The following is a 23852-nucleotide window of genomic DNA, read 5'->3' as shown; positions in this document are numbered from 1 at the left end:
TAAAAAAAATTTTTTGATTTTTTGGAGCACTTTGAGAGTTACAACACCCTTTAACAGACAGACGCATGCTTGTCGCTGCTGCTTTGAGGATGCAAGTGCGGCTACAGCCCACACAATTCACAAAGACAGAAAAAAAAGAACAATATTTTAATTGTTTGTGTAGCACACTTTGAGGGTGTCACCACCCTTTAACAGACAGACGCACGCTTGTCACTGCTGCTTTAAGGATGCAGGTGCGGCTACAGCCCACACATTTCACAAAGACAGAAAAAAAAAGAACAATATTTTAATTGTTTGTGTAGCACACTTTGAGGGTGTCACCACCCTTTAACAGACAGATGCACGCTTGTCGCTGCTGCTTTGAGGATGCAGGTGGAATCTAGACGGGATTTGGAACCGAGGACACACTACCTCCATCAATTGTCTAAATCCCACTGCACTAATGTCGGATACCGGACGCACGTCTAACACCAACATAGCAGTCAAGGCCTCAGTTATACGTTTTGCTTCAGGATGACTGCTGTCGTACTTCATCCTCATCGCTAGGGACTGTTGGAGGGTCAATTGTTTAGTAAAAGTAGTGATGTTCCTACTTCCTCTCTGGGATGATGAACAACTCCCAGCAGCAGCAACAGCACTAGTAGGAAGTGGTTCTTGATCTTTCCCTATTTTATTTTTATCAGAGAAAGTTTGGTCCTCCATTTATGTTATATTGATATATATACGTGCGGCTAAAGCGCACACAAACACAGAAAATATTTTTTTATTTTTGCTGGAGAGTAGTGCACTTTGTGGGTTACACCACCCTTTAAGAAATGAGCCAGCCGGCTCTTTACTTATGGGACACAGGCGCACGCTTGGCGCTGCTCCTTTGTTAATGCACGTGCAGCCACAGTGCACACAAGTCACAAACACAGAAAATAATTTTTTTTTTGGTTTGGACTGGAGTGTACTTTCGGGGGTTACAGCACCCTTAACGGTCAAGCCAGCCGGCCCTTTACTTATGACACAGGTGCACGCTTGGCACTACTTTGTTGATGCACGTGCGGCTACTGCACACACAATTCACAAACACAGAAAATAATTTTTTTTTTGGTTTGGACTGGAGTGTACTTTCGGGGGTTACAGCACCCTTAACGGTCAAGCCAGCCGGCCCTTTACTTATGACACAGGTGCACGCTTGGCACTACTTTGTTGATGCACGTGCGGCTACTGCACACACAATTCACAAACACAGAAAATAATTTTTTTTTTGGTTTGGACTGGAGTGTACTTTCGGGGGTTACAGCACCCTTAACGGTCAAGCCAGCCGGCCCTTTACTTATGACACAGGCGCACGCTTGGCACTACTTTGTTGATGCACGTGCGGCTACTGCGCACACAATTCACAAATACAGAAAATAATTTTTTTTTTGGTTTGGACTGGAGTGTACTTTTGGGGGTTACAGCACCCTTAACGGTCAAGCCAGCCGGCCCTTTACTTATGACACAGGCGCACGCTTGGCACTACTTTGTTGATGCACGTGCGGCTACTGCGCACACAATTCACAAACACAGAAAATAATTTTTTTTGGTTTGGACTGGAGTGTACTTTCGGGGGTTACAGCACCCTTTAATGGTCAAGCCAGCTGGCCCTTTACTTATGACACGGGCGCACGCTTGGCACTACTTTGTGGATGCACGTGCGGCTACTGCGCACACAATTCACAAACACAGAAAATATATTATTTTTTTAGCACTTGGGGGGAGCACCCCTGATGGACAGAGCACCCCCTGGACAACACTACAGCACCCCTTTAGGTCTGGGACACTGCACAGGACTTTGGAGTGGACACAGCCCCTATGGAGAACTGACTGCACAACACAGTCCAGCCAGCCCCTATGGACTTTGAAGTAGTGGACACAGCCCCTATTAACAACAGCAGCACAGCACAACACAGCCAGCCCCTATGGACTTTGAAGTAGTGGACAACAGCAGCACTACACTACACTACACTACACTACACAGCCCTAACTCCCACCCTCCCTCTTCACTGTCCACAGCCGAGTGAGAAAATGGCGCCGACGCGGGTACCTTATATAGGATCCAAAACCCGCGAGACTCGGAAGGCGGGATGATGACGTTTTGCCTCGATTTCAGATCCGAGTCAGGCGGGAAAAGTCGAGCCTGACTCGGATCGGACTCGGATCGGGGGGGCTCGGGGGGGTTCGGATTTCAGAAATCCGAACCCGCTCACCCCTAGTTAATACCAATAAAATTTTGACTACACTCTTTTCGAAGACAACAGACTGCAATACGATACTGCTGGCTAGTAGTTTTCATCCACCAGCTGCCAAATCAGGACTTCCTTTTTCACAGTTACTTAGAGTAAAAAGAATATCGAGTACACCAGAGAAAACTATACAAAAATATGCAGCTAATGCTTAACAAGTTTAGAAAGCGAGGGTATTCTGAGGAGATACATGTTAAAGCAAAACAAAAAGTGGATGCTATCCCTAGATCAGCGACCCTAAAGAAAACCGCTAAAGATGTGGAACAAGATGAAATACACTGGGTTCACAAATTCAACTCTTCACACAAACTTATCAAGAATTCTGTAAAAACATTGTGGCCCCTAATCCAGAGGGATAAAGATCTTAGATGTTTCCTAAAAAAGAGTATTATGTTCTGTTACAGTAGAGGCAAAATTATTAGAGACTGGACTGTCCATACGGACATCACTGGACATAAGATAGCCTCACCTTTCCTAAAAAAGAAGAGTGGTGGCTGTAAAATATGTGTCAGCTGCACCCACCTGCCGACATATGAAAGATAAAATGTTTTTCCATCCCCATACAGGTCGCAAATTTTCTCTCAATTTTGTAGTCTATATGATCAAATGCCCGTGCGGCCTATGTTATATTGGAGAACGCTTAGCTTTACATAGATCATCTATTATTGCAGCGTTAAGTGGCAAATCCGCTGACCAGCTGGTTGCTAAACATTTCTATGAGGCTCGTCATAGTTTATCCTGTTTAAGACACATTATTATAGATCATGAACCAGAGGACATAAGGGGTGGTAACCGACACAAGAGGTTACTTAAATTAGAATCCAAATGGATCTTCACTTTAGATACTGTTAAGCCTAAGGGCTTGAACGACCAACTGCTTTGGAGCATGTTTGACTGATATTTGTGGTTTTGTCTTTTGTATCAGCTTTTGTTTAGCATGTACTATCCTCCATTTTCACCATCCTTCTAATGTGCTCATTAGGGTGTTTATGGTATTGACTTGTTTTTTTATTCTCAATTTCTGTTATTCTAGCATTATTGGGTATCTTTAGGTGACTAATGTACATTATATGTAATTTTTCAGTGATTTAGCCTCTAGCATCGTGATAGTGCTGTCTATTCATTTGTGTTGCTCATACCATCATTAACCTTGGCAGGACCCTGTTTCTCTTTCTTAAAGATATTTCTTTTGATTTAGAGCATTTAGCCCTATTAGTTAATTTGTATATTATTGATTATATTGTTGTTCTTTTTTTCAGATGTTTTGTATGTGTTAATTGTTGATGTGGTGGGATGTCACTTGTTTTCTGTTGTCCAGTCGCCGTGGCAACAATGAGAGTGTGCGTGTCATACACTTCTGGTTTTTACATAGCCGGAAGTGATGGACATGCAGCTGGTGGGTTCGCGAGCGGCTGGACTCCAGTGTTACATGGGGTGGATTTAAGGTAATCTGCGTGTTTTTGTATGTGGCTAATATTGAAAAAGGGCAAATAAAAGCCCAAAATGTTATTTTTACCTATATAAGACCAGCAGAGTGCCGTTCTCCTGTGATGTCCTATATATATATATATATATATATATATATATATACAGTGCTTCTGGAAAGTATTCACAATGTTCACTTTTTCCACATTTTGTTATGTTAAAGCCTTATTCCAAAATGGGATAAATTGATTTATGTCCTCAAAATTCTACACACAATACCCCATAATGACGACGTGTAAAAATTCTTTTTGACAGTTTTGCATATTTAAAGAAAAAAGAAATGAGTAAGAAATCACATATACATAAGCATTCACAGCCTTTGCCATGAAGCTCAAAATTGAGCTCAGGTGCATCCTGTTTCCACTGATCATCCTTGAGATGTTCCTACAGCTTTATTGGAGTCCAGCTGTGGTAAATTCAGTTGATTGGACATGATTTTGAAAGGCATACACCTGTCTATATTAAGTGCCACACTTGACAGTGCATGTCAGAGCACACACCAAGCATGAAGTCCAAGGAATTGTCTTTAGACCTCCGAGACAGGATTGTCCGGAGGCTCAAATCTTGGGAAGGGTACAGAAAAATATCTGCTGCTTTGAAGGTCCCAAGGAGCACAGTGGCCTCCATCATCCATAAATGGAAGAAGTTCAGAACCACCAGGACTCTTCCTACAGTTGGCCGGCTGTCTAAACTGAGCAATCAGGGGAGAAGGGCCCTAGTCAGGGAGGTGACCAAGAACCCGATGGTCACTCTGTCAGAGCTACAGCATTCCTCTGTGGTGAGAGGAGAACCTTCCAGAAGGACTACCATCTCTGCAGCAATCCACCAATCAGGCCTCTATGGTAGAATGGCCAGACGGTAGCCACTCCTTAGTAAAAAGTACATGGCAGCCTGCCTGGAGTTTGCCAAAATGCCCCTGAAGGACTCTCAGACCATGAGACAAAGATTGAACTCTTTGGCATGAATGCCAGGCATTATGTTTGGAGGAAACCAGGCACCGCTTATCACCAGGCCAATACCATCCCTACAGTGAAGCATGGTGGTGGCAGCATCATGCTGTGGGGATGTTTTTCAGTGGCAGGAACTGGGAGAGTAGTCAGGATTGAGGGAAAGATGAATTCAGCAATGTACAGAGACTTCCTGGATGAAAAACTGCTCCAGAGCGCTTTTGAACTCAGACTGGGGCAATGGTTCATCTTTCAGCAGGACAACGACCCTAAACACACAGCCAAGATATCAAAGGAGTGGCTTCATGACAACGCTGTGAATGTTCCTGAGTGGCCCAGCCAGAGCCCAGACTTGAATCCAATTGAACACCTTTGGAGAGATCTGAAAATGGTTGTGCACCGATACTTCCCATCCAGCATGATGGGAGCTTGAGCTTGCCCAAAGATAGGTGTCCCAAGCTTGTAGCATCATATTCAAAAAGACTTCAGAATGTAATCGCTGCCAAAGGTGCATCAACAAAAGTATTGAGCAAAGGTTGTGAATACTTATGTACATGTGATTTCTTCATTTTTTTTTCATTAAATATGCCAAAATCTCTAAAAAAAATTTGTACAAGTTGTCATTATGGGGAATTGTGTGCATAATTTTGAGGACAAAAATGAATTTATTCCATTTTGGAATAAGGCTGCAACATAACAAAATGTGGAAAAAGTGAAGCGGTGTGAATACTTTCCAGATGTACTGTGTATATATATATATGTGTATATATATATATATATATATATTATAAGGGCAAGGTCGTGCCCTTATATTAAGGCTGAACAGAAAAAAATGGAAATCTCCAAATCTCCATAGAGAATTCCGAAGGGGGTCAGGGTATTTAAGGGGCTACACCTCAAAAGCTAGTTGAGGTACCAGGCTGAAATTTGGCACGGATGGGTAAATCTGTTGCTCGATGATGTCTGCAAAATTTCAGGGCAAATACATCAAAAATCTCCAACTGTCACTTTTTTCTGACATTCTCAATTAGGACCACTTTTCTGCTGTTCTCTATGGGCGATTTTTGGGAAGGCATAACTCAGGGTAGGGGGCGAATTTAGGCTTGGGGTTTGTCTTATTAAGTAGCTATTGTTCCAGAATAGAGCCTTTTGGGGTTCTGGTAATTGAGAAACTAACAGTTTTTAGACTATTACCTCACAAATCCACCATTATACAGATAGGAAGTATCAATTCCATGCGCAGCCAGCAGTAGGAGCCTTCAGCAGGTGTATTCACTATGGCTTCATTTGGGTGCAGCAAGATGGTTGCCTTTTGCGGGTGGTAGCGGGGGCCGGGGTGAAGGAAGCCAGTGTTTGCTGCAGCTGGGATGCAGGGGAGAGGGGGAATGGGTTAGTGGGTGAAAGCTGCAGCTGGGAACCGGGGTTGGTAGCAGGCATTAGCGGCAGCAGTGTGGGCAGCGGTGTAGCAGGCATTAGGATCTGGGGGAGGTAGCAGCACACAGATGCAGGCTCGGATCTGGAATATCCATAATACCCGCATCTGTGTTTAAAAAAACCAAACACAGAAGCATGGAAGGGTCAGTGAGACCAGTCTGTGCTTCTGTGTTTAATGAAAAAAAAAACCTGTGTACAAAAAAAATGGCGTGGCCCCCTCCCCAAAAACAACAACCAGCTCTGGGCTTTGGAAAGCCAGTACTGGTTGTGCTAAGTACAGGGGAAAATGATGTAGGGATCCCTCGTATGAAGCACAACCAGCACCAGGCGTTTCAGAACCAGTCCTGGTTGCCAAAATATGGGGGACAAATGATGTAGGGGTACCCCATATTCAGCACTGGACTCTGAGCCAGCCCTTGTTCTCGAAATACAGGGGAAAAATGTGTATTCTCCCCCTGTATTTACTAGAACCAGCATCAGACTCTATGTAGTGGTGGGGTGATGCCACAGCCAGGGGAGCCCTTTCACCAGGCCCCCCTGCCGAAGTATCACACCTTATCACTAGTCAGCCCAGGCCGGGGTTCCCTGGGGATCTGGGGACTCCCCCAATAAAGTGGTCCCCCTCTCCAGGGCACCCCAGGCCCAGGATAATAGCCTGGGGCTATCCCCGGCACACTTTGGCAGTGGGTGCTGGGTTGATTGTGTGAAGTGTAGTGGAGGAAAATTTAAAATATTGGCTTTGAAGGAAGTGTTCCTTGCGCAATACAGATATGGTATGCCATCATGCCCTGTGGTTAACTGCAGATTCAGCACTCTGACAGAGTGAGATTTCTGTCACTCACAAAATGGTGGCACTGCTAATTTGCAGAATTGTGTGTTTTTTTAGTTTGAGTGGCACAAATTCAGTAGGTTTTGTGAAATTTCAGATCATGTCTAAGAAGCCTTAATGGGACATGTAAAACCGTAAGGTTTTTTGTCTGTGGAATATATATATATATATATATATATATATATATATGTATATATATAAAATAGGAGGAGCCAACAGGAGGTTAATCTGTTAACAAACCCTATATGCTTCATTCATTATATATTAACAATATTACTTTTTAAAACATCTACTATACAGCTATAGTCCTAACCAGACATTTTTCCATCATTTGTTGTATGTTAGACCATTTCATCCCTGGAGGTGCTTTGAACTTATTCTTCACCCAGGTTGTGCCCAGACAAGAGCCTTTTTCTCGCTTTCATCCTTGCATCATATATGCGATTATTTTCATATATATATATGTATTTATACATATTTCCATATACCTTTTGATATAGCTTCGTGATTTGGAGGGCCATGATGTTCATTCATCATTTTACATCTCTTTTGCATATGCTACATAATTGGGCTACTAGCTGCATACTTCTATTCAGTATCCAGTTTGCCATATTTTATGTCCTTTTCTTTATATATTTATTCATTGGTTTGGTTTGCAGAGAACTGTGTTTTGTCTGTAGGTGTATGATAATTTTGGATGGTTTTAAGCTCTCTTTAGCAAGAACTTCGCCACACACCATACACTGTGGACGTGGTGCTTCCTCCGAGCCAGCCCAAGCAAAACTATATTCCAAATATTTTGGATCATATTTCTGGTTTCTTGCCTTTTTATTACTACTTGAATCATCATTGGCAGTATATTTTTTGCTGCTACTGGCAACTAATTTGCCATCATTGCTTTACTTTCTGCCACTCTTTTGAAGAAAATGGTCCATTTCACTCACTGATGTGCAACTGGCAAAGAAAAAACTAGATTTAATGCTCTTTCTTATAAGGAAGACGATGGACATGGGGGGGTTGACTGCACATCATCTTACCGATATTTTATATATATATATATATATATATATATTTATTCTATGCTTCCTTATATGATGGTGGTTTAATAAATAAGGTAACAACCTCTCATTGCATAACTTAATTCAACTCGTTCATATACATATAATCAATAGTATGGCCTTGGTACAGATTATTTTTCCACATAGTCACCATACTTGTCTAAGCATTTGTTCCACTGGTACCAAGGCAATTGCCTGAAACCAGGACATGATGGCTTAAAGAACTTCAACGTTGGTTGCAAAGTGCCTTCCACCCAGGTGCTTCATTAATGGTCCAAAGAGATGGAAATCACTCGGTGTATGGAACGCACTGGTACCAGGTCCTAGCCGATCAATCCAGATGTCTGTGGTCATCAAGCAGGTAATGACTACTGGCCTAGTCCATTGCGCAAACATAAATACTCTTCCAAGATGTATCAACACAATGGGGAAAGACAAACACTGTTTCATTGGATTTTGTTCCAGCTTGATCTTCTCATTGGACAGTTCATATAGTGTCATTATGGGGATGGCTTGGTCTTGGAGCTGTTTCTTTGTGTAGTCTTCCCTCTGCATAACTAAATAAAAGTAATGCATACAACATTTCCCAATATAACCAAATTCTCTCGATGATCCATATTTCGGGAATACATGATGTGGCTTCCTTGTTGTCAGAACCGGAAGCCTGCAAAGGAACAGAGCATCAGTTGGATACTAAACATGATATGTTTACATTGCTCTATGCCTTAGATATCAAATACATGCATTTCATATTATAACTTTTATTTCTAACATAAACCATATTGTGTAGGAACCTTTTATTAATGTAAATATGTGTATATGATCGTGGTCGCGTGCACGGCGCAAACTTGTGCTGTATGCGTGAATGATGTAATTTAATGCATTTGTGAAGAAATATATAAATATATTTCTGACACATTTTAACATCCAAGTATTGCCTGGACTAGTTCCAAGATGCAAATAGAAGTCTATTACCCACAGCTGCTTGTAGGAGCCACATTCTAATTAACTAATTCAATGGTTTTCCTCTACCTATTCACAGTCCAAATTCAAGTTCCCATGGACCAGGCTAGTACTGAACAAAGAGGCGCACAATTGCAAATGACCTGCAGGTTCTTTTACAATAACCCTTCATTTTCGTTTAGATAACTTCTTTTGAGCATGCTAGTTTCTGTGTACATTTCAATTATTTGTTACAGGCATACTAGTTTCAATATGCGGAGTCTTCTCAATACATATCCAACCACCCACCAACATACACACCAGACCTGTCTCCCACACTCTGATCAAATTCTGTAGTGATATAAATATATTTGTGCATATATGAATTGTGCTGTCGCAGGGTAGCATCCAAGCAATTCAACATCCGACCATAGATGACTAAATCATCAGATAATAATTGCAAGCGATCATATCCGACAAATTGATTTTAACAGCGCAAGGTCAGTTCTATAGGGAGAATGGTCCAGTACTTCCCAATAGCAGCATTGCTCAGATTCAACATCTGTCCTGCCATTATAAAAGGTGGTGCACCAAACCCATACCTGTTTTTGTGACATGACGTTATCATGGTACACAAGTTGGAGATGAGTTTCTATGACATGACGTTATCATGGTACACAAGTTGGAGATGAGTTTCTATGACATGACGTTATCACAGTACACAAGTTGGAGATAAGTTTCAGCTTCTGATGTGACTTTTGAATGCAGAACTCTGATCACACTATGCACCTCAATGTTTGACCATGTTTCCCCCAGTCCCGCCATCTTGCGACTAATGTTGGAACAGTATGATTGATATCAGGTGCAGTCTAATGGATATGAAGGGAAACAGTGGCCTACCTGCTCTGGACTGGTGTTAAATTAGAATGAAACAGTGAATATTACACATGTGAGAGGTCTTGTTACCTAACTTATTGTACCACCCTTGTGTAGTTTTATGGCATAAAATATATAAGAAGGATAATGGGCAAAGGGGGTTGAGGCATAAAATCTAAGTGTACATCACCTCCCCATTGCCCATCATCTTCAATACATTTATGTCCATTTGCCTTCTTATATAAAAATACATATAATATATTACATACAAATATATAAGGATGATGGACAACGAGGGGGGGTAATATGCACATACAGTTTATGCCTCATAATCCCCCTCCAATTTTATGTCATTATGTGGTACATGTATTACCTGGCAATATGGGGAAGAAGTGGTTGCCCTATCACCATAGCAGGGACTGCACTTTCCCTTGTAGCATGGGCTGCCAGCTCTTGAAGCTTTCAAGAGCCTGCGCATGCCCATTGGAGCCAGCCGGGAGACACAATGCATCAGCACTAGGATGATGTGCTGTGTACTCAGGCAGGAATCACTGGAGGGGGGAGTTTTCACTCCCCCACTCCGGCAAATGAGATGTCCTTGCATCTCATTGTTAGTGCTTCCTGCTTTGGCTCAGTAATGAGGCAAAGCAGGAAGAGTTATAGCAGTATGATCCATGCCGCTATAATAAATATGTCCTTATATATTTTTAAGACCATCATATTCTTTATATGCTTTTATGCCATAAAAATATATATGAAAGCTGATGGGCATCAAAATATATAAAATGATGGGCATGAGGGTAAGAGGGTGATGTGTATAAAATGTATACACATTACCCCTCCTTGCCCATCATCTTCCTTAGATATTTTTATGGCTTAAAAATATATAAGAAAGATGTTGGTCATGAAACAAACAAGGGGAAAATGGACAATGGGGGTAATGTGTATACATTTTATACACATTACCTTACTTTAAATTATGACCATAGTTCTCCATTTTTCTTACTATAAAATAAATGTTCTTGCTTTCAATACTTAAAGCTGCCACTAGCTGGGGCAGCAGAGAACCAGTTCTTGTCCTACTACTACAGTAACGCAGGCTGCACTAAGGCTCCTTTTACTGTGACTGAGATGGGGTGACATCATGATGCTTGGATGTCTTGACATCATGACGCTCGGATGTATTGATGTCACATGCGTGTTAATCACAGTAAAGGTCGGAAGAAGGAGCCAGCGGGGGACTGCTGGTGCAAATGCTGCTGCGGATCATCATAGCAGCTGGCAAAAAGGACTCAGGACCGGTCCTGGATATTTAACTTGGGTGAGCTGCGACCCCTTGCTGAGATGGGCACGGCACACTCTGGGGTCATGACCCACAGTTTGAGAAATGCTGCAATACACCAAAAAAAATGATCTCTCGTTTGTTGTATACTATTGTATTAGTTGTAATTAATAGAACCACCTAGTGCACCTATTACAGGAGGGGGTTGCCAGAATGTCAGCAAGCCTGCACTGGGGTTTTGCCCAGGCAGCCCACAGCCTCTCTGGGTACAGTGTGTATGACACATGCATTCGTACATCACCGCTGCTTGGTGACACCATCTGAGGACATGACAATAAAATAGCAGTGCAGCTCTACAATTTTGGTGTGACCCCCCTAGTGATGCCACTGGCACTGCTTTATGCCATTATAGTAAAAATTTTATTTTCAAATAAATAATAATTTCACACAGTTTTGGGGGTTTTTCCCATACACATTGTTTATTACATTACATTGGTGCAGAGGATAAGATGTAGATAATTCTCCTATCCAGTTTTTAACAAGATTGATTTATATATAAAATGTCCTCACTTGTAAATATATTGAAGTGATGCTATTTAACTTACTTAAGAAACACATTATACGAGGGTTGTCCAAAAAGTAATGCCTAAATGCTCATAACTCTGAAATAATATGCAGCATTTATTTGAAACTGTCAGTCTGTAGTTTATTATGTCTGCAAACTATATATGTATTTTTGTTTAGGTAGTCCAAGAAATACCATGGAATCCAAGATGAAACAAAGAGCAGTCATTGAATTTCTGGAAAAAGAAGGCTGCAGTGCTACAGAAATCCACAGAAGACTGAAAAAAGTGTATGGTGAGCGTACAATTGACTATAGCAATGTCAGAAGGTGGTTGAAGCATTTTCAATCAGGAGAATCATCCGTGTGCGACAAACCTCGTGGTGGCAGACCATCAACTGCAGTGACAGCAGAGAACCGACACAAAGTAAATGCCATGATTCAGAAAAACCATCGTGTGACCATCAGAGATATCAGTGATGAACCTGAATGTAGCCATGGCACTGTAGAAACACTAATAAATGATTTGGGATATCATAAAGTGTGTGCTAAATGGGTTTCAAAGCAATTTACCAGGGATCATAAGGCCCAGAGGGTGGAAGTGTGCAATGAATATTTTGACCAACTTTGAAGCCAACCCTGAGATGTTTTTGGAAAATGTCATTACAGGAGATAAGACCTGGGTATTCCTTTATGATCCAGAAACAAAGGCCCAATCAAAGAAATGGAAACACCCAAGTCCACCTAGGCCAAAAAACATTAAATCACAGCAATCCATAAACAAAGTCATGGCCACATCCTTCTGGGATTGCCATTGTGTTATTCTCATTGATTACTTTTAATCAAACCAATCAATCAACAGTGATCGATACATTATTACACTTAAGAAGCCATCCTCAAAAAAAGGTCAACAATTCCATTATCAAATGTCATCTTACACCTCGACAATGCCAGACATCACACTTTGATGGCAATATCTGCGGCCATTGCCAAAATGGTGTGGGCAACAATTCCACATCTACCATTGAGTCATGATTTGGCCCCTTCTGACATTCATCTGTTTGACCCTCTCAAATACTGTCTCCGTGGTCAACATTTTGAAGACAGAGGGAGTTAATAATGCCATACGTTCCTGGGTCAAACACCAACCACTGGAATTTTTCCAAAGTGGCTTCACAGCTTGGGTTGAGAGGCGGAGAAAATGTTTGAGGGAATATGGTGAATTTTTTTAATAGAGTCATTCTGTTACTAAGACCTCAAAGTATTTTACTGCAAATGTTCAAATCTGTATCTATAATAAAATTTGAGTTGTGAGCATTTAGGCATACTTTTTGAACAACCCTCGTACATTCAGGGCCTTAGAGTGTCTCTTTATGTGATTAATAAGTGTTCTTTAACTACAAAAACAGTTGCAACATTCAAAGCATTTATATGGTTTCTCTCCTGTGTGACTCCTCTGATGTGTAACAAGATATGACTTACAGGAAAAACATTTGCTGCACTCAGAACACATAAATGGTTTCTCTCCTGTGTGAATACTCTGATGTATAACAAGATATGACTTATGGGAAAAACACTTGCTGCATTCAGAACATGTAAATGGTTTCTCTCTTGTGTGAATCCTCTGATGTGTGATAAGATGTGATTTATATGTAAAGCATTTGTCACACTCAGAGCACAGATGCGGTTTCTTTCCTATGAGACTCATCATGTATTAGATGAGAAACAAATTGGCTGTAAATGTTGTCTCCTATCCAGAAAATGAGAATAGATTTTGGAATCCTTTAGAGGTGTAAGAAGAAATAGCGTCTTTAGTTGGCTTGAGCAGAGAACAATGTCCCTTTACCACTATGTCTTCTAATAATCTTTGTGGGAATTCTGCTCTTTCTTTGTCCTGCAAGAAAAAAAGATTATATTTAAAATTATGAATGTTACACAAGTAAAATGACTTTTACAGTAATAGTGTAATTTTATATAAAGAATATGATATATATTTAAATACACTAAACAACATGACAGCTATTTACTCACCCCCTGCACTGACCATAGATGGGTAACACATGGTACTGATCCTGTCACACCTACTGTCATCTGACGCACATATCTGCCTTCTACCATTTATATGCCCTCCAATATTTTTGCTCATTTATTATGAAATTACATTATTAATTTTCATAAAAGTTCATATATTTCTAATATCAGTCACCCAGAGGATAATGTGACAACATACAATATATAGTTTAATATCTGGATATTTGAAAGGTTTATTTGTAATTCAATTATTTGTTAATAGGTAATTAAAATATACTATATACAGCTTATAGTACTGTATACTTTAAATATAAAAATATAGTAACACTAACTTTATAACCATTGTTAAGGTGAAACTGTTTTATTGATAACATGACAACATCTACAAAATAATATCTAAAAATATCTGTGCATATATCAATATATTCTAATCTATAATATAATTACCTTACTCTGGAGATTCTTCTGTCTGTCTCTTTCTTACTCCTCCATCCGTCCAGCATCAACCAGCAACTAATCCAGCAGTTCTTCCATCAGCTGTAAGTAGTCTGATACATCCTATTTATAGTCATTCCCCCTATCTCTTTCCAGTAGTTCCCAGGATGACTAGAAAGAATTCTTACACTAAGAGGAAACATACAGTATAAGCACAGCAGCTTCCCATGCCTAGCTCCTTGTCTTGTAAATGAGGTAAAAATATTCATAAGGTCACTTACTACAATGGGAAATGCTAATTACACCTTAGCAGGGGGAACACCTTGTATTCTAATTAGATCATAGCAGCCTCTCGCATCCTGTAATATGACCACAGAGACCTTTTGTTTAGGAGTCACCTATTGTCAGAGTTTCAGCAGAAATACCTGTTCTCCATATCAGCACAAACCTCAATGAGTTTCTGTAAATAATAACATCAATAGATATATTTATAAAGTAAGTCAAATATTTGTACAAACTTGAATATTGAAGACATTGTGATATAAACACTTAATATGAGTTTCTTAGACTTACATAAATAGTGATGGTGTACCTATGCACACATTTCTTTTAAAAATATATTATTTAAAAGAAATGTTTTTTTCACATGCTCCCCAACAAGTAGATTCACAAAAATATATATTTTTATAATAGTAGAGGATTGAACATTGCTACTACTGGCAGTGATAGCACTGCGATGCTCCTGTTCCATAGACTGATCTATGATTGACAATAGGCTTAAAGATACTCGATATTGCAACAGGTGATTGAAAATATGAAGGACAGTTAAAACAAACATTGTCCCCCAATATATTGTAAAATCAAAATAATACAATTGATTATTTTTTTTTAAACAGATTTGTTTTTGTCACCCACAGCACCCTGTATATGTGCCAATACCATTAAATATGTGATACTGGGCACCACACACTAACCAATCACAATAGATATATAATTAGTACAAAGAGGATGAAGCAACTGGATTTTTAGCTTTATTGATATTCTTAGCTATTGTGAGGAAAGCATTTAATTTTTTTGAGATTTTTTTACATCACAAAGGTATAAACAAGTGCTTGTGTGCTTTATCTTTTTAATAGAGGCACATAATGTATCACAAAAATGTGTATATATATTTATACACATATATAGTAATGCAAACCAGATCTAACACACAGTGTTGGAGGAAATTTGGTCTGATGTATGGCCTGCTTTAGTCTGCTTCATACCTCCAGTGTTATGCTGGCCGTACACCAGGACAATATTGTTCCAACCAGCCATGAAATGGAATGATAATCATCTAGTAGAGAGGTTCCCAAACATGGTAATCAATGTGGTAAGGCTCCCCAACAGTTCAGGTTTTAGATATATCCATGGTTGAGTACAGGTGGTTGTATCAAATTGGCAGGTACTGATTGAGTCACCTGTGCTCAACCATCGATATCTCAAAACATGAACTGTTGGGGAGACTTAATGACCACATTTTTGAACTTATGGTCTAGTGTGTGGGATCAAACAATAAATATTTGTTTGCTCCCACACACCAAAAAATGGCCAAAACAGGTGTTCATAATAGTTGGGTTAATCAAACATGTTTGATTTTTCTCAACAAATTGTTCTAGTGAAGAGGGAAGTTCCCCCAACTGAATAATAAGTGAGGGGACACTGGCCTGCAGTGTCTGCCTACTTTTGTTACACTCACCTCTGATAGCCCCTTGGAGTGCTACCAGTATCTCTGCTACTTATGCCTTTCTGTTTTCTGGCCACGGAACCTCTAGGACTAATGAAGGACTAGTCTTGTGGGCTCCCAGCCCCCCAGACAAGAGCTATGTGCTAGGAGCAGGGAGAGAGACAGCAGCATCTTGGGCATTACTGGCAGCACCTGCACCTCGGCTTTCCCCTCAATACTGGTGGTACATTTGCCTCTGATTCTCACTGCAATAACAGCAGCACCTGCACCTCTGATTCCCAGCCCAATATTGGCAGCACCAGCACCTCCATTTTCTCTCCCACCAAATACCAGTGGCACCTGCATGTCCAATCATGGGTACTGCAGCAGGTGTCAGGACAAAGGACAGTGTGTCCTAGAGCCCTTCTCCAGGCACAAGCATCTGCAATAGTGTGGGCAGTGGAGCAGCTCACTTCCAGATCTTCTACAATCTCCCAGGTAACATAGAGGATGTATGGAGAAGAAAGGTATGTGTGCTGGTGCTGCAGGTGGGAAAGTTCAATTACCAGGCACCCACAGCAGCATTGCTCCCTATCCTTCTGCACAGTGTTTAAATCTTGAGAGATCAACTATAAGAGCTGCAGATAGGTGATGAAAATGAGACCCCCTTAAAGTGCTTAACCTGGAGTTCCAGCACTCCAGGGACCTAGTTGCCGGTGCGGTCACCTATGAGATCATGGATTGTTGCGGGAGTAAGCAGGTTTTATGCACATTCCACAATGTCTACATCCTGCTACATGCACAACACTCGGTACTGACATATAGTACCCTCCAGGGCAACTTCATAACAACTTTATGTTTCTACATCCTGTGCTGCAGGATCATGGGAATCAGTAGTGGGTCCTACAAACCCCATGTCTCTATCTCCTGATTTATATGCATGAGCAGGGGCCAAGCCTGGCTATACAACCCTGATATTACATAATAATATGATAAATCTTAAATCATGTTGTTTTTATTGGCTGTATGTATATCCATATATATGTACAAATATTGAATTTCTGACACTCAAACTTCAAAAAGCAATTCAATTACGATCATTAAGGGTATCACCTTAATGGACATGTACCTTGCGTAATATAGATATGGTATGCCATGACACTATGTGGTTAAATGCAGATTCAGCACTCTCACAGAGTGAGTTTACTGTCACTCACAAAATGGTGGAGCTGCTTATGCACAGAATTGTGTGCTCATTGGAATACACATATGCAGTCTAGGTAACTAGGGTCTGAGCAGTTATATAGCACACACATCTCATACAGTCCCCACAATCTTCCCATGCTGTCACCACAATAGTCCCACTGTGCTCCAACATCCTTCTCACTCAATACATCCATCTCATTCATTATACACATTCAGCTCCCTACTTGCCAAAACTATCATACTCTGTCTATGCATTTACACTATCTTCACCTCCATGCTGCTTTAACTTCCCCAATCCCTACATCTGTGTTCTCCCAACTGTGCTAGCCTGCATGCCTTCATCCACACCAACTTGTATTTCCCCATGTACACTGCTCTGTCTTCCTGCTTCAGTGCAACTGTGATTCCTTCCATCTGCACCACTGCCTTCCCCCAGCCACATCACTCTGTCTTCCACTCATCTCTACCACTCTTTCTTCCTCCATCTGCACCACTCTGTTACCTCCAACTGTGCCACTCTGTCTTTCTTATCCCACCAACACCACTCTGTCTTCCCACCCATCCACACCAATCTGTCTTCCTCAATCCCTACTGTTGTGTGTACTCCAATTGTGCTAGTCAGTATTCCTCATCCACACCAATCTGTTTTACCCATCTATGCTGCTCTATCTTCCCGCATCCCTGACACTTTGTACCTCTCTGTTCCCCAAAGCGTGTCGCTCTGTGCCCCAAAGCATGCCACTCTGTCTTGCATCCATGTACTCCACTGTTTTCCACCCATCTGCATCACTTTGGCTCACCTCCATCTGTTCTGCTTAATCTTCCCCTCTCCACACCTTTCTGTCTGCCCTATCCACACTGCTCTGTCTTCTCTTCCCATCCACTTGTTATCCCATCTGCACAGCTCTGTGTTTTGCTCAGACCCCAGTTGCTTAGACTGCATGTGTGTATTCCAATGAGCACACAATTCTATGAATTAGCAGCTCCACCATTTTGTGAGTGACAGAAATCTCACTCTGTGAGAGTGCTTAATCTGCCGTTAACCACATGGTTTCATGGCATACCATATATCTATTATGCAAGATACAAGTCCATTAAGGTGTCAGCCTTAATGATTATAATTTAATTGCTTTTTGAAGTTTGAGTGTCAGAAATTCAATAGGTTTTGTGAAATTTCATATCATATCTAAGAAACCTTATGTGAAACCTTATGTGAAGAAACCTTCACATGTGAAACCGTAACTTTTTTTGACTATGGAATTTCACTGGTTTTTTAAAATGTATTAGCTATCAGGGTTTGGAGGAGCAAACTGGGCCACCTGCATGGGAGAAGGGCAACCAAATGGTACAATACTGCAGGTGAAGGAAGGCTGGCACACAGGAGGTGTTTTGTGGATGCACAGGGTGAGACAGCTGTGGAAGGGGGCTGCAGGAGTGCAAGGTAGTGGCATTTGTGGACCAGTGGCAGCAGTGCACATGGGCATCAGTGGTGCTCACTGGAGCTGGGCATGCATCTAAGAAAATAATACACAGATGCATGGATGAATCAGTGAGATCCATCTATACATCTGTATTAAAATTTTAATTTGTGTAAAATAAAAATTAAAAAAGGACATCCCCCCCCAAACACAACCAGCCTCGGGCTTTTCACCGCAAGTCCTGCTTGTTAAAATATGGAGGACAAACAATGTAGCGGTCCCCTGTATTAAGCACAACTGCATCAGGCTAATTAGAAAAAAATGGGAATCTCTATAGAGAATTACAGAGGGGAGGCATGGTGTTTAAATGGCTACATCTCAAAAGCTATAGGAGGTACCAATCTGAAATTTGGCATGGGCGGGTAGAACTGTTGTTCGGTACTGCATGCCAATTTTTTTTGGGGAGTAATGTAAATTTCTAACTGTTAGTTTTTTCTGACATTCTCAGTTAGGACCACTTTTTTGCTTTTCTGCACATTGAAAAGCAGCGTGGTCTCAATAGAAAGGGACGTGGTCACATAATAGTATTCCCAATACAAATTATTCATGAATATATATATATATATATATATATAAATATATATGTATTATAATGGCACAATCGTGCCCTTATATTAAGGCTGAATCTAAACAAATGCTAATCTCCATAGAGAATTCTGGAGGGGGGGGCATGGTGTTTATAGGGGCTACACCTCAAAAACGATATAAGGTACTGAGCTGAAATTTGGCATGGGCGGGTAGAACTGTCGTTCAGTGCTGCATGCCAAATTTCAGGCCAACAAACTAAAAGATTTGAGAGTAATCTAAACTTCCAATTATCAGTTTTTTTCTGGATCAGTTAGGACAACTTTTCTGTAGTTCTCTATGCGGGATTTTGGGAAGGTATTACTCAGATTATGGGGCAAATTTAGAATTGGGGTTTACTTTATTAGGTAGCTTTTGTTCAAGGGTAGGTGCTTTTGGGGTTCAGGTAAATTAGAAAGTTACATTTTTTAAACTATTACCTCTAGAATTCACCATTGTAGAGATAGGAAGTTTTAACTTGTTGCGCAGCCTCAGTAGGAGCCTCCAGCAGGTGTACTTATTTTGGCTTCACTTGGGTGCACCTAGATGGCTGCTCTCTGCATGTGGTAATGGAAGCCTTGATCGGGGGGAAGGAAGATAGAGTTTGCTGTGGCTGGAACCCTGTTGGAGGTAGCAGGCCTAAGCTGTGGCTGAGACCCATGGGGGAGAAAGCAGGTGGTGGTGGTGGCAGTGGTGTGGCTATTAGCAGCTAAGGAGGGGTGAGCGGTGGGCAGTCGGACATGGGATGGTAGCCAGCATCAGCAGCAGATGCAGGCTTGTGAAACCTGCATCTGTGTGTAAAATAACAAAAACAAAATGGCATGCCCACCCAAAAGAGCAACCAGCACCTGGCTTTTAGTGACCCAGTGCTGATTATGCAAAATATGGAGGACAAATGACATAGGGGTCCCCCCGATTAAGCACAACCGGCACCAGGCTAGTCAAAACCAGTCCTGGTTGCCAGAATATGGGGGACTAATGACGTAGGGGGTCCCATGTTTTCAGAGCAACCAGCACTGGGCTCTGAGCTGGTCCTGGTTCTGGAAATACAGGGAACATTTTTTGTAGGGTTCCCCTGTATTTTCCAGAACCAGCACCAGACTTTTTCTAGTGGGAGTCAGACGCCACAGCCAGGAGAGCTTTTTTTCCGGGCCCGCCAGCTGAAACATCAAACCTAACTGCTAGTCAGCCCAGATTTAGGATCCCTGGGGAGCTGGGGACCCCCCTAATATAGAAGTCCCCCTCTCCAGGGCACCAAAGGACTAGGCTCCCCTCCCCCACTTGCTGGTACATGGAGAACCACAAGTACCAGCATGTGGGGCATTATGGTCCCAAAAGACACAGGACACATACCATACAAAGTAAAAGTTTATTAAACATACATGCACACACATGTATACATATTCAACTATATATCCCTAGAAAGTTACAGTTTTTAAACTATTACCTCAAGAATCCACCATTGTAGATATAGGAAATATTAACTTGTTGTGCAGCCTCAGTAGGAGCCTTGAGGAGCAGTACTCACTGTTGCTTCACTTGAGTGTATCAAGATGGCTGTCCTCTGCAGCTGGTAGCGGGGGCAGTGACTGGGGTGAAGTAAGCCAGAGTTTGCTATGGCCAGGACCCTGGGGGAGGTAGCTAGCATTAGCGGTTACTGAGACCAAAAGGGGGAGAAAGCAGGTGGAGATGGCAGCTGTGCCACCATTAGCAGTCGAGGCAGGGTGAGTGGCATGCTGTTGGACCTGGGGGAGGAAGCCTGCATCAGATGCAATCTTGTGAAGCCTGTATCTGTGCGTAAAAAATTGTATCGTAAAAAGAAAATGGTGTGCTCCCGCCCCAAAAGAGCAACCTGCACCAGACTTTTAGTGACCCAGTGCTGGTTGTGTAAAATACAGAGTACAAATGATGTAGGGGTCCACTGTTTTAAGTACAACCAGCACCAGGCTAATCAGAACCAGTCCTAGTTGCCAGAATATGGGGAGCAAATGATGTAGGTGTCCCCTGTATTCAGCGCAAACAGCACTGGGCTCTGATCTGGTCCTGGAAACACAGGGGAAATAAATGAGTAGGGTCTCCCTGTATTTTCCAGAACCAGCACTGTACATTTTCTAGCAGGGAACTGATGCCACAGCCAGGGGAGTCCTTCCAATGGGCCCCCAGCCTAGACTGGGCATCCCTTGGGAGCTGGGGACCCCCCCCAATAAAGCAGTCACACTCTCCAGGGCACCCCAGGCCTAGGCTGATAGCCCGAGGCTATCCCTAGCATTCCCTGGGGTGGTGGGTGCTGGGTTGATAGTGTACTGTGTTGTAAAAAAACTAGACGTTTAATATTTTTTTTGCAGTACAACTTCAGGTCTCAGCAAGCCTCCCCTGCATGCTGGTACTTGGAGAACTACAAGTACCAGCATGTGGGGCATTAATAGCCCGCTGGTACCTATAGTACTTCTGTAAAATAAATATTTAAAAAAAATAACAGACACCGTTTGTATTATTATTTAATTGTGCTGCACCTTCACCTGGGGGGCAGCAGCCTTAAAGCTGTTTTTCATGGCTGCGGTCTGTCCCAGGACTTCAAAGGTGACTTCACCTGGAAGGCGCTTCTCTTCATCGCTGCATTACTGTTGACGGACTAGCCTGACATCGCCTCATGCTAGTTTTATATAAGCCAGTTCAGGGGGCAGGGCTATGTTGTCACGAGCTGTGATTGGCTGGCGGTGGGCATTTTTAAATTTCAAAATTGGTACCAATGCACCATTTTTGAAATATGCATCGTGGTTCTTAATTTTGAAGTCAACGGTGAGTGCTCATTAGCTGAGAGGTGGAAGGCTTGCCTCTCTCAGCCAATGAGCTCTCACCGGTGGGGTTTCCATAGTGATATCCCACCACTAAGTTCTCATTTGTGTAGTACTGTCCTTGAAGGCCAGTACTAATGTAAGAAGGTCTGCATTGATCAATTTTTGTTTTGCCAAGCCAAGGGATACATCAATTGGACCAAAGAGGATCGATCAATGCAGAAGGGTACCGATAGCTACAGGGATACATAGGTAAGAATGTGTACATGTGTGTGCATGTATATTTAATAAACTTTTACTTTGTACGGTGTGTTTTCTGTATTTATTTTAATATTTATTTTGCTGTAGAACTACAGGCACCAGTGGGCCCGTAATGCCCTGCATGTTGGTAATTGTGGTTCTCCAAGTATCGACGGAGGGTAGGCTTACTGGAAACTGTAATTACACAGCAAAAGACAATATTGAACTTTTATTTTTTACACCACATTTACACTATCAACCCAGCACCCACCTCCAAGGGGTACCGGGGATAGCCCCTGGCTATCAGCCTAGGCTCGGGGTGCCCTGGAGAGGGGCAACTCATTATTAGGGGGGTACCTAGCTCCCCAGTGATCCCCAGTCAGGGTTGATGCTTCGGCTGGGGGCCCCAGTGAATGGGCTCCCCTGGCTGTGGCATCAGCCACCCACTAGAAAAAGTCCACTGCTGTTTCTGGAAAATACATGGAACCCTACTAATTTTTTTCCCTGTATTTCCAGAACCAGGGCTGGCTTAGAGCAAAGTGCTGTTTGCTCTGAATACGGAGGACCCCTACATTGTTTGTCCCCATATTCTGGCAACCAGAACTGGTTCTGATTAGCCTGGTACTGGTTGTGCTTAATACGGGGGACCCCTATGTTGTTTGTCCTTCATATTTTGCACAATCAGCACTGGGTCACTAAAAGCCCGGTGATGGTTGCTATTTTAGGGGGAGCATACCATCTTGTTTTTGTTATTTTACACACAGATGCAGGTTTCATGAGCCTGCATCTGTTGTTGATGCTTGCTACCCCTTATATTTTATTGGACCATCTTCACTTCTTCACTTCTACTGCATTTGGCCACACTCCCCCTGCGCCATCACTGCTCCAGTCCCGCTGATCCATTTCAACTCTCCACATTTGGCAGTGTACCCAGTGTCAATTATTTTAATGTTTATATAAATATATATATATATATATATATATATACACATATGTATATATATTAGGGATGTGCAGGCTCGGATAGGTTCGAGTTTGCACGTGGAGTTCGGATTTTTCCCTCAAAAAAAACGGAACTCAGAACGAGGCAAAACGTCATCTTACATGGACGAACATCATCATTCCTGGTCTTTTGTCCAGGAATGATGATGTTCGTCCATGTAAGATGACGTTTTGCCTCGTTCTGAGTTCCGTTTTTTTGGAGGGAAAAATCCGAACTCCACGTGCAAACTCGAACCTATCCGAGCCTGCACATCCCTAATATATATATATATATATTTATATATATCCCATGTCTCAGCACTCATCTGGACTGAAAAAAACACTGCTCAACAAGGATTTATTTATCTGTTTATTTCAGTCCAGATGAGCGCTGCGACATGGGATATATAAAGCTGATTGTATGCTGATGCTGAGCACCGTGGCAATTTAACAACCCCAGATGGGAGTGCCATCCTTTGGAGATATATATATATAAATAGACCAGCGTGTCCGGCTCTCCCTGTTTAGATCAATGGCGCCAGGTGACAGCACAGAAGGAAATTTCCAATAAAAAACAGTGGTGGTGTAGCACTTCTTGCGGCTTTGTGAAATAACAAACTCTTAGGGTGGCATATAGTATGGCAACTTTTCAGTGCCCTTTATTGCGGCACTTTCATCAGGCTCCGAAAAGTGCCTGACAAATGTACTGCAATAAAGGGCACTGAAACA

The 23852-nt window shown here is 41.9% G+C and overlaps 2 pseudogenes; one reads left to right on the top strand and one right to left on the bottom strand.

Moving 5' to 3' along the window:
- LOC148522682 (uncharacterized) overlaps positions 1-13399 on the bottom strand; it is a 37806-nt pseudogene extending 24407 nt beyond the window's left edge.
- The window catches only part of LOC148522681 (uncharacterized), a 240474-nt pseudogene that overhangs the window by 134810 nt on the left and 81812 nt on the right, over positions 1-23852 (top strand).

This window comes from Taudactylus pleione, unplaced genomic scaffold (assembly GCF_031769625.1).
Source record: "Taudactylus pleione unplaced genomic scaffold, aTauple2 ptg000145l, whole genome shotgun sequence".
Classification (NCBI taxonomy): Eukaryota; Metazoa; Chordata; class Amphibia; order Anura; family Myobatrachidae; genus Taudactylus; species Taudactylus pleione.
The sequence above is the reverse complement of the archived record's forward strand: the minus strand, read 5'-3'. Positions and strand labels throughout refer to the sequence as shown.